This window comes from Stegodyphus dumicola, chromosome 9 (assembly GCF_044657685.1).
Source record: "Stegodyphus dumicola isolate Sdum_Otavi_A_Nest chromosome 9, ASM4465768v1".
Lineage (NCBI taxonomy): Eukaryota > Metazoa > Arthropoda > Arachnida > Araneae > Eresidae > Stegodyphus > Stegodyphus dumicola.
Window position 1 is genome coordinate 74,984,652 of NC_140776.1, and position 16,702 is coordinate 75,001,353.

The following is a 16,702-nucleotide window of genomic DNA, read 5'->3' on the forward strand; positions in this document are numbered from 1 at the left end:
AAAACTTTGATTTTTATCAAGCTTCATATAAATACTAGGTTTTTGTTAGTCACGTAATTTGACATCCTAAATTTAAGATGACAGATGAAATAATGACTAGTTCTGAATTAGCTTACTCAGGAAGTAAAATTTTCTCCTTCCCGTCAATATAGCATATTTATAGCTCCCAATGATGGCGATCACTAACTAAATATGTTATGGATTAAAACCCTATTGCACTCCATAAGTTTTTCTTTATTCGCTTTATGTGCATGCATGCTTGGTTGTGGAAGAAATTAAAAAGCCCTTTTTTTTTTTTTTACTTAGGTTATTCGAATGTATACGCCAGACATTTATTTGTTGAACTGTAGTTATAATTTGGAACGTGGTGCTAGAGCCGTTGGAGCCGAACCGAACGTCAGTTTGTTTAGAATTATAGAGTTTGATTACGCCAAAGCAGGTGAATTTGGAAAACACCAAAATCGGTCATGCATCCAACTCGTTATCGAGGCTTGAACTCCGGATGAACTACCAGTGTTCGGCGGCTCGCTTGCTAGAATTGCGTTAGGCTCTTTGAATGTAGCAAAGCCACGAGGGTTACCTTCTTAAGATGGCAGGCCTTCGTGGAGTCATTTTCTGAAGGCTTAGATTAGGTTATTATGGCAAAGCACAGTAGGATGCCTTCATGTTGAACTTTCTTAGAGAAATTGACAACCCATACACGTTACACATACAGAAAATTATGAAAACGTTCATGCAGCCGGCCCGTTAGCCTTGATTCGAATCCAGGTCGAAACTACCAGTGTTCAGCGATTTAATTCCTCTACCGCGGGAGGGCTTAATTGCTGAAGGGAACTGGCTTGTATTCATGTTAGACACGGTGAAAACAAACAATGCAACCAGCTGATTCGTCTGGCATCGAACCCAAACCAGTTCGAACTTCCAGTATTCAGTAGTTTTAACCACTCGGCCACTGGTGGCGTGTGGTAGGAGCCACAGATAATGTACTGAGTAGCAAAAGTCCCTAATAGTGGCCCTGGTTACTAGTAGGATTGTAAGTATATTGGTAATCATCCAATCTACAGCAAGGAAATTTCGGAGCTTAATTGTAAAGTCAAATGCGACACTCCGATAAACGTGGTATATGTAGAGATGGAAAAATTTATTATTTAAAATACTTGTATTTATTAGTAAACATTTTATAAAATTTATTCTTAATTCAGCGTTTAAGAATTCTAAGAGAGTTATCTGAGTATTTTTTCCTCCTTTGGTAATCCAATAAAATTGAGTAAATTTATGTTCTGTAATATCTTTGCGTGTTATATACATAGTTTTTTTTTTTTTTTTTTTTTTTTTTTTTTCTTTCAAAGTTAGACAAGTTTACACAAACAATATAGGTCGAAAAGGGAGCTGGTCTGCGCCCGGTGAGCCTGTCGGCAGCGTCGCAAAGCGTAATTTGACTAAAAAGATCATGCTTTGGATCTGGTGATCTGGATAGTCACTTGTGTTGAAAAATAAATTTATTTCAACAACATAGGCCAAAAATTTAGTTGATCTGCGCCCGTGAGTCCGTCGGCAGCATCGTAAAGCGTAATTTGACTAACAAAAAGATCATTCTTTTGTATTTGGTGGGATTGCCGTGGTATTAATCACAAATAGTATATGGAAAAAGGTAAAACCCTTGACAGTAAAGGATACAACGAGATGCTAGTGCATGTTGACGCTGCTATCAAGGAAAAGAGTCGAATTGAGTTCCGGCGCAGAAAGGTAACGTTCCATCAAGATAATACCATACGTGTCTGCATTCACCGGCTGGCCTCTGTACGGACTCGAAAGGGATTTTTCACCACATCCACCGTATAACCCCGACATCGCACGTTCGGACTTTCAGCTACATCTTGCTGGTCCTATCTTCACTTCTGCACAAGACGTCCGAAATGAGGTTGACCTGTGTTTGGACTCGGGCCACCAAGTTTCCGTGCCGAAGGTTTTGAAAAACTACCAAAAAATTGGCAGAAAAGCATAGATTTTTGGTAGTGATTACTATCCGCACTAAAGGTACTGACTGCTTTTTTTTTTTCATAACTTTATGAAGAACGTTCGTGCTTAAAATTTTCGTTACAACCATTAAATTCTGTAATTTATGAATTCCTTCCCACTTCTCATGTATTAATCAACTGTTCTTTATGAACCTGATATTCCTACAATTATCAGCTGTACTTTATAAATCTGATATGTAGAAACGCAATTTGATTTTGTGCATTTCAGTATCAAGTGAAATCTTTAAACTAATCGTTCATTATAACACTTTATGTTGTTTTCATTCAAAGCTGAACTCAGATAATGTGCCGAGGTTGAACTACCAGTAATAGGAGACTTTAGCGCTCGCCCGCTAGAATTTAGAGAGGAACTGAGTGCTAGAATTGGGTTAGGCTCTTTGAATATAGCAAAGCCACGAGGTGGCAGATAGCAGATGCTTTCGTGGAGGAAGTTTCTGAAGGCTTAGTTTAGTTTATAGCAAAGCTCCCCATACACGTTACACACGGGGAAGATTATAAAAACGCCCATGTAGCCAGCCCGTTCGCCTTGATTCGAACCCAGGTCGGAACTACCAGTGTTCAGCGATTTAACCGCTCGGCCGCGGGTGAGCCTAATTGCTGAAGGAAACTGGGTCGTATTCATGTTGCACAACAGGAAAACAAACCATGCAGCCAGCTGGTTCGCCTGGGATCGAACCGAAACCAGGTCGAACTTCCAGTAATCAATATTCTTAACCACTCAGACACTGGCGGCGCGTGGCAGAAGTAAGAGCCACAGATATTGTAGTGAGCAGCAAAAACCTCTAATACTGGCTCTGGTTACTAGTAGAATTATATATTGGTAATAATCCAATCTACAGCAATGAAATTTCGGAGCATAATTGTGAAGTTAAATACGACACTCCGATAAACGTGATAAAGATGAAAAATTTTTTAAAAAAGGAAACTTACTATGCAAATACATGTATTCATTAGTAAACATTTTATAAAATTTATTCTTAATTTAGCGTTTATGAATTCTCAGAGAATTATCTCATCGAATTATTTTTTTCGCCTCTGGTAATCCAATATAATTGAGTAAATTTATGTGCTGTTAATATCTTTGCCTGTTATGTACATAGTTTTTTTTTTTTTTTTTCCGTTCAAAGTTAGATAAAACTGAACGTACGTTACACTGAAATTACTTTGTCTAGAAAGTAAGCGCTTGAGTAGAAACAGATGTTGGGTTTTATTTTTAGAAGACATGAGATCGCTTTCTGTAAAGTAATGTTATAAAATTTTGAATTTGAAATAATCGTACTTCGTTTTTAGTAGCGCAGAATGATAAAGATTTAATGAGAATATAGCAAAGCATCTTTTTAGAGACGCTGTTGTAATTTTGCTATTTTATTTTTTTATGGTAGGTCAAGGAAAAAGGCAGGCTGCTAAATACGGTAACAGCACATTACTCTGTTTCATATATAGCGAATCCGCTCTGAAATGAGGCACGAAGCGGTAAAGTAGCTGAACACCAGTATTTCGGTCCGAGTTTCGAATCCCGCGAAGGTACTGGTTGCGCTTTCGTGGTTTTACCCTGTGTAACGTGTCTAGGAGCCAATTTCCCTTAGAAAGTCTTCCACGAAGGCATCCTTTCCCTTAGGCAGGTAGATCGTACCGGTGTTTCAACAGTACTGGTTATTTTTAAAAATGATCATCCTAGAAAGGTGATTGCCAAAAAGTATTCACTTCGCATATTTATACGTTATGCATGAATATACTCTTTTTAGTCAATCTAATATATATAAATTACTAATGCTGTAAAAAAAATTCAATTTTCAATATTCTGTTTCCTATTTGTTCCTGTTCAATGAAACAGATTCATACACAGCAAATTCAAATGCATCGCTACAGGAAGATGATAAACCAGCACAGTACGTAATTACAGTTACATCCGGAAAAGAGTAGATATACATATAAATACATAATATATATATACGGTATACAACGATATACAATATATATATATATTATCGTTTTTTTAGGATGTATCTATAATATGTATCATTTTACTTTATTAAAATATAATATTCAATTTTGTAATTTAGGAATTTCTTCTCCCTTATCATGTATTATCAGCTTGTACTTTATAAACCTGATACCCCTTCAATTAGCAGCTGTATTTTATAAACCTGAAACATAGAAACGCAATTTGATTTTATGCATTTCAGTATCAAGTGAAATATTAAAACTGATTGTTCATTATAACACCTTTATGTATTCATTCAAAGCGGATCTCAGATAATGTGCCGCAAATTATTTCCACACTAAGTTTTTTGTGCAAATAATACGTCCTGCTAGTGTTCTAATCTAATTTTTAAGGCATTTTTTTGTATGATTATTTTATGGCCATTTAAGTATGTAAGGAAATTCGAGTAAAAATTTATGTGAAACTATATCATATGTGGCATAATTCTCTACTATTAATTGTAGGCCAAATACATTGGCATATTTAACAAATGTGATTGTATTTCTTTTGAAGCGTTGTTTGCCTTATTCTATACTGGCTCAAGGCATATATAATTGAATGTTATTATTTTATTTATGTAAAGTATGGGATAAATTTGTAATGAAAATTTGAAGCGTTTGTTGCCAAATCTGTACTGGCTAATGGCACACAATTTTATTGAGATTTGAAATTCTTCCGTAATTACCTTGATTTTCTTGATCTTTTTTGTCATCTTCGTTTTGTATCTTTCTTGTCTTTTGCTTGTTATTTGTATATTCTTTTTTGTATTGTATTGTTTTGTGTTTTGTGTGTTGGATGTTTTTGTATTCTCTTATCTTGTTTTCTTTCGGGTTTTTTGGGGGTTTTATTTTTTATAGTGTTTTTATGTATGTGTGATTTGTATGTTTTTAGATTAAGTGTTATAGTTTTTAAGTATACTTAAATCCGTGTTAAAACCATTATGGGTGCACGGCACCTCTCGTTGTAAATCCTTTTAAACCGGTGTGACCGGCGTTTGTGCGCAGGTGAAGGTCGTAGGCCCTGTGGGCACCCTATTTTTTTTTTTTCTTCAAATTTACATGCTTAGAGGTTCTCCTCGTACTTTGAATATTTTTATATTGTATAAATTTTATTATAATTAATAGAGTTCAATCTTGAACTTGTATATTTTATATTTTCTTGACTTGTATTTCATGATTTTTTAATTGAAATTTTTTGAAGTCCCACCACTTGAAACTGAGACTTTAATCATGCCTGGCTCTGAAATTAGAATGGAGGAGGATTGTATTTCACCAGGAAAAGAAGAAAGAGATGTGATATAAAGATTATTAATGGACTGCATAAGGTGATAGACAAAATTAAAGCCCAGAGGAAGATTGGCTGCTCCCTGACAGATAAGCTGACTGAGGGACTTAATTTGATCCTAACTTGTATTGGTGATTTTGGTGAAGGAAGGGGTTCGCAGATCATAAGTTCGTCAGATAATACTAAAGATATTATTGAGATTAAAAATGAAATGTCTAGACTTAGAGAGGAATTAACTGCTGGAATTCAAAAGATCTCTGAAAATCTCCCCAACCTGGTATATATGCTAAAGTGGCAGCCAAAGGATTAAATGAAATTATTATTAAACCAGCTGCTCCAGATATTAATGCTTATGACGAAATATGTGATAAATTTAAGCCAGAGGAAATTGGAATAAATATTAAAAAATCATCTGTTGGTAATAATAGGGAGTTACGACTCCAACTTGGCGATAAAAATGAAGTTGAACAACTTGAAAGGGCAATTGCAGACAATAAAGATCTGCATAAAAATCTCATCACGAAAAGGAAAAGATTTATTAAACCTAAAGTCATAGTTTATGATGTAGAGAATTGTGTTGAAAATGAGGAAATTGTGGAGATTTTTAAGTCCACTTGTATTTGTGGTGGAGATTGTGTGAAACCTCTCTTTGGACTTCCATCTAAGGATGGAAATAAGAGACATCGTGTTTTTATTGTTAGCGGTCTGTGCCAAAGTGATTTTATTTCATCCAGAAGTTAGAGGATGGAGGCACTATAATTAAAGCTCTTCTTGCGACCGCGACAGTGTACCAAATGTCAGTCCTTCAGTCATACGAAGAAGAACTGTCAGGCAGAAATTTTTTGCCCCAAATGTGCTGGGCCACACGTTGGCAGAGAATGCACTAATGATAACTTATGCTGCATTAATTGCAACTACTCAAACCAAAAACTTCAAACTAATTATGATGTCTGTCACGGTGCTACGGACAGGAAATGCCCATGCTTGGTTAACGAGCAGAATTTCTTGAAAGATCATCTTGATGTTGAGTTTGATATTTAGTTTACTTTGGAGTTCAGTGGTGGGTTCCAACTTTATGCTTTTGATTGTAACTTTTAATTGTACTTGTCTTGTTTGTTCTATTTTATATCTTGTATATATATGTGTTTGACTATTTGCTTTTGACTTCAATTACACTTTATATTTATCTTAATTTATTTTATCTCGTTGGAGAAATCAAATTATGATTATATTGAGCATCAATTTAAATCATTGTGCTCTGGCTCAGGCCCAGCTCCAGGTTCTTGATAATATCATGGGTTCTATCCCAGACATTATTTGCATGCAGGAGCCCTATGCTATTCAGGACTCATTAGCTTTTGTCAGCCCTGGCTGGAGATCTGCCTATTTTGGCAAGGGTAGGACAGGTATACTTGTTACTCGGCCAGATATTGATTTCACGAAAGATTTGGAAACAGACACCATTACTGCCATCTCTGTGTTTAACCGTGACTCTAAAAGATTGGGTATTATCACGATCTACTTTTCTGCTGCAGAGGATATTGACAGCCACTTATCGAATTTGGAAACTGTTTTAACAAAATATGAAAGTTTTATCCTGACAGGTGATTTTAATTCTAAACACACATGTTGGGGCGCGGGAGTCATCGACTCTCGTGGCCGACTTGTTTGTGATTTTATTATTTCAAACAATTTGATCTTATACAATGAATCTGACTCTATTGCCACCTTCAAATCGGTTGTTGGCGAGGGATGGACGGATTTGGTTCTTTCCTCCTCGGATATTTATACTTGCTCTGGAAAGCTAGAGATTCTATTGGATGAAAGTCTTAGTGACCACCGTTATGTACGCCTTGTCTATGATGTGGACTTTCATATAGATCCCAAAATTAACATTCCCAGGGATGTCTCAAGGATCACAAGATTTTGTAAAAGTATGCATAAAAAGGTACACGATTTTTAATTAGAACTTGATGTTTGTAGCAATTCTAAAAGTCTTGATTATTGTACCACGAAATTCTTTGAAGATATCTCTCGAGATGTGGAAAAGAAATTAAGGGTTGGACATACCAACGATAAAAATATCTCTTGGCGGAATCCCCACCTTACCTGTCTTAGACGTAAAATACGAGCCTTGAGGAAAAGCTTCCAGACTCCTGGTATTTTAGAAGATGTCCGCCTAAAAAGAAAAATTCTATATAAAAAGGAATTAGCTATTTATAAGCGAACAATTAGGAAAACTAAGTCTGATACCAAAAGAAAATTTTTTATTAATAATGTCAACTATTATGATGGTTTTTACCGTATTGCCTCTGGTAAAACCAGACCTGCTACTACTTTTAATAATCCTACGGGAATTAGTGACTTGAAAGAACTAAATCGCCAGACTATTACTGGGGCTTTGAAACTGGGTTGCTTTGATAGCTTTGCCTTTGATGATGAGAAAGTTGTAATTGATGTTGAGCCCTTAATTACATCTGTTGAGGTCAGATGTGCTGTTGACCAGCTAAGGAGACGAAGTGCGGCTGGTCCTGACACTTTTAGTCCAATTTTTGTACAAGTTTTTATTTATACATTTTTAGACTTATTTTTACAACTTTTTAATTTGTGTTTTAAATTTGGTGCTTTTCCTCGATGCTGGAAATTGGGCCGTGTGATTTTAATCCCTAAGTCAAATGGTAAATTGAGACCAATTGTACTCCTGAGTGTATTTGGTAAGGTATATGAGAAAACCATAGTGGAAAGACTGAGACATTACTTAAATATTAATGCTCCGCTCAGTCGCCGGCAATATGGGTTTGTCCCTGGTCGTTCTACGGATGATGCCCTTTACGATGTTATGGATTTCATTAAAACACATAAAAAGACACAACATGCAGTTTTGGTTTCTTTAGATGTGTCTTCTGCATTTGATTCTGTACGATGGCGTTCCCTTTTGCAGACCCTCATTGCCTTAAAGACTCCAAGGAATATAGTACGGAGCTACTTTGACTACTTTGGTGGGCGTAGAATTATTTATAACGGATTTGGAAAAAGAGAGGCCATGATTGAACTCGACATTTTTATTGGTTGTCCGCAGGGCTCCTGCAGTGCCCCTCTGCTCTGGAATATTATTATTGATAAGATCCTCTCTTTGGATTTTCCCAATGGAGTGGAACTTGTTGGGTATGCTGACGATCTTGTCATATTAATTACTGCTCCGTCTTTAGCAAAAATTGAAAATTTATTCGATCACGTTATGGAGAAGCTTGAGAAATGGAGAATAAATGAAGGCTTAGAATTTAATATAAGCAAGACCTCTGCTATTATGTTCCCGAGGGGCGGAGCGAATATTAGAACTCCACAGCTTCGTTATTTAGATCAAAGAATCAAGTTTGACACCACTATTAAATACTTAGGTGTGATCATAGACCATAAGCTCACCTTTACAGAGCATTTTAAAAACATACATCGATCTTCTGATAATTTGCTTATGTATTACAAGAGGACCTTCTCTGCGGACACTCTGGCTATTAAGGCGTATACATTGAGAGAGATCTTTAAAAATGTTATTGTTCCGAGGATATTCTATGGTATCGGTGCCTGGGGTTCCAGAGCGGGGGAACTTGTTAGATTAAGGAACAAGTTTGATACCATTCAACGGAGCTGGTGCCTATGTATTACCCGTTCATTTCGTACTGTTTCTACTGAGGTGCTCTGCGTTCTCGCCGGCACGTCGCCGCTTTCTTTATTATATAAATTATTTTATGAAAAATTTCTTCTAAGGACTAATAGATTAGATTTTATTTTATATGATGACATTTTAATTACCAGATATATGTTTGAAAATTTTTATACGGGCTTCTTACACCCTTCTGATTCTATTATTATAGATTTTGATAAATGTCTGCCTACTGTGAATGAAATTGATGTTTATACTGATGGGTCGGGGCAGGCTGATAAATTTGGTGCGGCTTTTGTTGTTTATTATTATGGTACTGAAATAGCATCTGAAATGTACAAATTAAATAATTATAATTCAGTTTATCAGGCGGAATGCTGTGCCATTCTTAAAGCTTTAAAATGGATTCAGAATTATTTATCCTCTGTAACCACCGTAAATATATATTCTGATTGTATGTCTGTACTCCAATCCCTGTCCTCAACCCGCACCAATAATTTTTTGATTTTTGAAATTAAGGAAATTTATAAATGCTTGAAATGTAAAATGAGTATAAAATTTCATTGGGTTAAAGCCCATGTTGGGTTTATTGGCAACGAGAGGGCCGACGTGCTGGCTAAACAGGCTGTTACAGACGATGACATTCCGTTTCTTGAGGTTTCAGGTTCTAGGAGCTTTGCCACTCGAAACATGAAGAGTTACTATATGAGAACATGGTCTTCCTTGTGGCATGAATCTGAGAGGTGCGTGGGTCTACTACAAAATATCAAAATTAAAAAAGATATGTCACTTTTCTCCGATATAGATGTTAACCAGTTTTTGACTGGTCATGGCAGATTTCCCGCGTACCTCTCCCGCTTGCAGAACCGCTAACTTGCAGAACACTGATTTATGTGGTTTTTGCAATATTATTGAGAACGCGGAGCACTTTCTCTATCATTGTCCTCAATTGAATAACTTAAGAAACAAATATTTTGGCACTGCACCAGTTGATTTGAAAAGATTGAGGGGCTTTGCAAGGAGTGCTATGGTTATGATTAACAGTAATAGAACGGCCTTTGGTATATATATTTGATGATTATGCTTTTATCTTTGAATTTTGTAAACAATTCTTTGGAATAACTGTGTTTTATTATGTAAGAAAACATATTTGATTTTATATATTGAGTTTTTATTGAGTTATATTAGCTCCAATTTATTGGACATCTGATTGTTTCAGATATTGATTTTATTGTCTGCCAAATTTTATTGTTCTATTGTAAATTTTAATATATTGAAGTTCATACAAACCCGAGAGAAATTTTACTGATTTATGTCTTGTCTTAATTCATTTTTACACTTACTTACGATTTAAACATTTTATGCCTGAGGTTTTAAGAAATTCTATTATTTATTGTCTAGTTCATTGAGTATAAAAACCAATGTTTTAATTATTGCTTTGAACACAATACATGTCTTTCAGAGTTAAATGTCTGTGAATTTATGCAGTATAAGTTTACCAAGATCTGTAAAAATTTTGTTTTTGTAATTATATTGAAGTACCACTGAGAACTAGGGTCTCAGTGGTCAAATCGGAGGTGATCCTTTCCTGGTTAACTTGGATTTAAAAAAAAAAAATAACTAACTTGATTAAATTTTTCTAAATTGATTGAATTGAATTGGAATGAAATAGTCAGACATTAATTTAATTAAATCTGATTAATTGTACCGGAACTAGAACAATTAGATTGAACACCTGTATTTGATTAAATAAAAGTTTAATTGGGAATTCCTCGGCGACTCTCTTCCTGGCCCTTCCAGGTATTTTTAATTCTTTGATTGCGTTATGTGTTTGTGTGCTTGATTGTTGTGAGTTGTTCGTTTGTTTGTAGCTTTTCTTCCTTCTCTCTTTAGTTTTTATTAACAAACATTTTCCTGATTTAGTTATTTTACGTTCTCCTCGCTTTCCTTTTGTATGTGTGAATTTCAGCTTTGTGACCTTTAATTGTAAGTTTACTTTCTTTTTGGTTTCTTTAGATTAATGTTTTTCGTTGCCCGGACTCACGCTTTGGTTTCTCGGATTATTTTAATATTATTTTTGACTTAATGAGCAGATTTTATCGATCTTTATATCTTTTGGTAGTTCCGGCTCCCTATACTGTGGGGAACCACGGATCGCTGGTAGCCGTCCTTTTGGTTCTTCTTTGGGGGAGACCTATACATGATCATTTGGTCTTTAATAAGACTAGGCGGATCGGTCTCCCTTGCATTTCATCGCATTTCACTAATGCGTCTATAAATAACCTATCCTTCCATAAGTTTGTACACGTGATAACGAATAATCCTGTGTATATATCAGAAGCAGAAATGAAATAATGAAAACTCGTGAAATCAGTTTTATTGCAACATCCTGTTCTACTGGAAGGAAACAACAAGAAAATGAGTTATTTCCGCGCAACAGTTTTTTAATAACATCACTCATTTAAAAAATATCGTTCTAATTACATATTATATGAAGTACTCCTCCCCCTCAAAAAAAATACCGCGAAAAAACTGTCTGACGTAAGGAAAAAAAATGATATGCTTTTTTACAATACGAAAAGAAAAGGCAGATTTGATGCTTTCTCTTTACACGCAGAAGACTGCGCTAAATAGTAATTTTTTGTTTATCTCCACCTTAGGAGTCTAGTCCAGACAGCGGTCGAGATCGATATCGGAAAACCAGTCGGGATTCTCTTTCCACTCGACAGCAGAAGGGAGAGCGAGTCTGGCCAGTACCTCCTACATACAGTATGTAGGAGGTACTGGTCTGGCTCCTTCAAATTCCGTCGGCGGAAAATGAAGTGAAAATTCCGTGCGGAAATGACATAAGTTGCATAGCAACCAGTCTATCTCACCTCTACATTGCTCGAGGCACAGGAGAAGGGGGTAGTTTGTTGTCAAAGGGGCTGTTTCGCACGTGTTTATTACTGAGGATGGCGGTAGGGAAAAAAAAGCAACGAGTTCTAGTAAATGGTGAACTTTTCCGAAAAAATCCGCTGCTGTTAAGCCGCTGGATAGCACATTTAGTAAAGAGTATGGAAAAAAGAAATGGGGAACGTTAATGGATATTTTTAAACGCAGAAAGAAATGGCCTTTTCAAAACTTCACGTATGTGAAGAAACGTAAACATAATTTTACGTATGATTTTTTGCAAAATGGAAAATTTCTAAAAGGTTACATGTTTGTAAACTATTTGTTAACAGGAATTTTATGATTAAAATATATTATTTTGTCTGAAAAGGTTATGCAACAACGTCATAAGTCAAATCATTGAAATATAGCATTGCGTACGCGTGTTTAATATTCCTAATGAAAACAATAATTTTTAAATTATTCAATAATAATTCCAAAAAAAGTTTTTAATTTTTAGCAACCCATGATTATATCAATAATTTTATTTATTCAAGAATTATACTTATCACGTAGCTACAAATATATTATATATCGTAGATACACACGCACACAGATCGTATTTTATTCTCGAGTGTCAAGATGTAGAAACATCTTTTTACTCGACTTCTGATAAGGATCGGGGGGAGAAAGAGTAGGGTGAAAGGAGTGTGAGAGGCGGATGAAAGAGACTGAGGTCCGCACTAGCGGCGGCGAAAAAAGGGAGGCGGCAAATTTAGTGTCGTTATATGATGAAGCTGCTGGTGGTAAAACTGCAGAGTCAGTTTAGCGTGAATGAGTCAATTAAGGTTGTGCTTATTATGTGGTAAGGATGTCACATGGGTAACGATGTTTTTCTCTGGGATGCGGGGAGTGTCTGAGAGTGCTAATAAGGCTATTACTGTGGGTCTGTACTGAATAAAAGAAGTTGACCGCTAATCGTTTAATATACTCTTGAATAAGTTCGATTCGAAGGTCTCTGTGAATATAGATGTTGGGAATATACCAAGGAGCATTGATAATTTCTCGTAGAATTTCATTTTGTAGAATTTGTAATTGTTTAATATTGGTTTTAGCTGCATGTCCCCAGATCGGTGCTGCATAAAGGAGAGCTGGGGACAGTGTGGAGCGATATAGAATTAATTTGTTTGTAGTAGATAAGTTGCTTTTTCTACCAAGAAGAAGTCGCATAGTAGCTATGGTGATTTTAAACTTTTGTACTACGGACCGGAAATGGGTTCTGAAGGTAAGTTTTTTGGTCAAGGGTGACTCCAAGGTATTTGGTTTCATTAATCCAGTCTATTTCTTCGTCAGTCGCAGATACTAATAAGCAGAAAACTTTGGTTTGATGCATTATAAGACAATTTACTAGTGAGTAAAAATATAACAAATTTTTAACAAAAGTAATAGGAAGGAAAATAAAAAGAATTAAATAATTATAGGTTAAATCATAAAACATATCATATTGCACACACACAAACATATATATATATATATATATATATTAACATATGCAGTGAAAAGAAATTGCAGTACATATTCCTATTTATGCCCTTTTTAAGTCGATCCCACTAGTCGCAGAGCGGTAAAATCTACGAATACTGGTAGTGCGGTCCAAGGTTCGAATCTCGCGAACGGGCTAGACGCATGGGCGTCATTACCATTATCATTGGCGTCATTATCATTGGTAACTTCCAGAAGCATAGAAGTTTAAGGCACACAAAATCTGTTTTATGTATATATATATATATATGAAATGTAATTTCTCATACATTATTTGTTTTGTGCAGCCAGGGCAACAGGAATGAGACAAATTTTGGAATATAAAGTGCTAGGTTTATTTTAGCATCCATCTCACAAGCGTTCTTATCGTACCTTGAGCAGAAGCCCCACTTATACATATGTGTGCGTCACGAAGCTCCTCCAATCAGCGATATTAATTGAAATCACGAGGTGACGCTATCCTCTCATCAGGAGTGTTCTAAAGGACTTTATGTAATACGACAGATTTATGAGCTTGGCGATTTGGCGGGCGCCAACAGGTTAATATATTTTATACTAAAGAAAGGATTTCGCCAAAATTTAGGAACAGGGATGCAATTTAGATAGAGAATCGCCAACACATTATTAAGCAATATTATTAAAATTTAATTTAATCAATTGATTTAAAAATATCATTACAGATTATCCCGCCCCCCCCCCGTCATCTGAAAAGGCTTGCAGTCGCGGCCGTCGACCCAAGACAGTCCAGATAGTGAGAGCAGAAATTTTAGTTATTAGGAAATTAAGTGAGTAGGAAAACTGATTGGATTTACCTCAAGGCACACAAAATGTTTACATAAAATATGACATAAAATATTTGAATATAATTAATACAGTATATAAAATATAATAAATGATTAATGAAATTATAATATAGTAACTAAGTGAAGAACAAATAAAGCACTAATAACATATTGCTGGTTAGCTACGCGGTAATAGGAAATAGTAATATAACTGAATTTGTAAGTTTATATCTTACGGCATGCCATTCACAGTTTGTGTATGAGTCCGTACAATCATTAGAGTTGTCATTCAGGCTCATCTTCAGTCTTTTACTGGTCTTTGGAGATCTCCGGATCATTTAATTAGCGCTAGAATTATGGATTAGCATTGGCACTGAAAACATTTGAGTTTTTATGTCACGATACTAGAGCTCTTATACTCTTGTTGAAAATACACATTTTGCTAGGTTTTTAACATATTTTGTCACTCTATTTTTCTCTTATTAATGATAACAAAACAAAATTTAACTTCCAACATCCATACCAGTTTTTTGTACACGATGCTGCAGAAACATAAAATGAAATTCAAAAGTTTCAACAACTGAAATTTAACTTTTTCAACTGTTGCTACAATTTATAACACAAACATAGGAAAACATGAGCTCAAGGAAATGTAAGGGTATAGTACTCAACTTGTAGTATAGCCTCAATTGAGTGTTTCCCACACGGAAAGTGCATTGAACTTGAAACTCAAGTTTGAAGGAGCCCAGTAAAAGAAAAGGGCAGACAAACTTTTCAGGCACTGAGAGATAAATCAACTATTAAGGGGGACAACAGGATGAAAACTAAAAGAAGGGTTATGGATAGTTTATTGATTTATAAATTTTGATTTATTCATGATGTAATTTAAAGTTCTCGGGTGGATAATAGAACCTTAATTTTGACGCATGTACAATCTCAGTTGGTTTCTTCGTGTGAAAATTTTCCCTGTCGATTTCATAATTAACTTCAGATAATTTATTCATAATCTGATAAGGGCCTGAATAGGGTGAAGTCAATTTTCTAGTATTTGGGTATTCGAATTCCTCGTAAAGGACAAAATCTCCAGGTTGAAATTTAGATTCTACAAATCTGATGTCATATCTAGTTTTATTCTTTCGGTGGTATTCGATAGTTCTTTTCTTTGCTAAAGCCCTTGCTTCATTTAAGGAAGGGTATTTATTTTGATCAATTGGAGATTCAAAAGGGAGGTTACCAAATAGTAAGTATGCTGGGGTGAACTTAGTTACCGTATGAGGGGAGTTGTTATATTCGATAACAACTTGCTCTAGCACTTTAGTCCATGGTACGTTTTTAGAAGAAGAATTTACTTTACATTTTAGTCGACTTACTATTGATTGATTTACTCTTTCTACTTTACCATTTGTCTGGGGATGGTGAGATGAAGTTAAAAGTTGTTTAGCATTATGCTTTTTAAGAAATTTTTTGAATCTAGAGGAAGTGAAGGCTGCATTCCTGTCACTCAGGATTTTTTCGGGGACTTGTATTTGAAATATTTGTTTTAGACAATTGGCATAGGTTTCTGAAGTTACACTTTTAGAGGGAAAAGCCCAGACATATCTTGTTGCATGGTCAGTAACTATATGTAAATATTTTTTTTGTAGAATTATAATAATTAAATCCTCCCACAGTGTCAATAGAGAGCCATTCGAAAGGTTTGTCGGTTGGAGGTACGTCTTGCATAAGACCAAATTTTTTCTGTTTTTTCTTTTTATTAAGTTGACAAGTTTGACAATGTTTAACAAAATTTCCGATATCTTCGCTAATATGAGGCCAATAATATTGAGGAGTGATTAAGTTAAGCATAATTTGAACTCCCGGGTGACCAAAATTTTCATGGGTTTTATTCAACAATTTTAATCTTAAAGATTTAGGTACTACAATTTTATAAAAATTCTTTTTCTTAATTACCATCATATTTAGTAATTTTATGGCAGTTTTTGACATATACGCTAAGTGCATTACCTTTTAGATATCGAGCTACATTATTAAGCTTCCACGTTTCATCTTTATCTAAATGAGTTTTGTTAAAGTACTCAAGACATGAATTTATATCCATATCATTCTGCGCGTCAAAGGGAATTATACTTGTTTCAGGTTCAGCACTAGCTGCCCTTAATGAATCATCAGGATTAGAGATGTTTTCATTAGCCATTATTCTCTTAATAATACTTTCATAAATAAAACTAATTTAAAAATAATACTCTTTAAATTTTCTCAAAACAATATTAAAACCAAAATACATCCTTTAAATACCAAATTTAAAATACATTTATACCAAAATAATATTTTTTTAAATTTTCAAAATAAAAACACTATTATTAAATCAGTAATTATAATTCAATAGTAATAATATCATTTGCATCGCCAATATTTTTACTAATTGCTTCTGTTTGACTTATTGTGACGAGAATACGAGTGATGAAATCGACACGAAAATACACATTTTTGTGCACTCTTGATTAGATTTTCGCAAAACACGATCAATCACCACACAAGC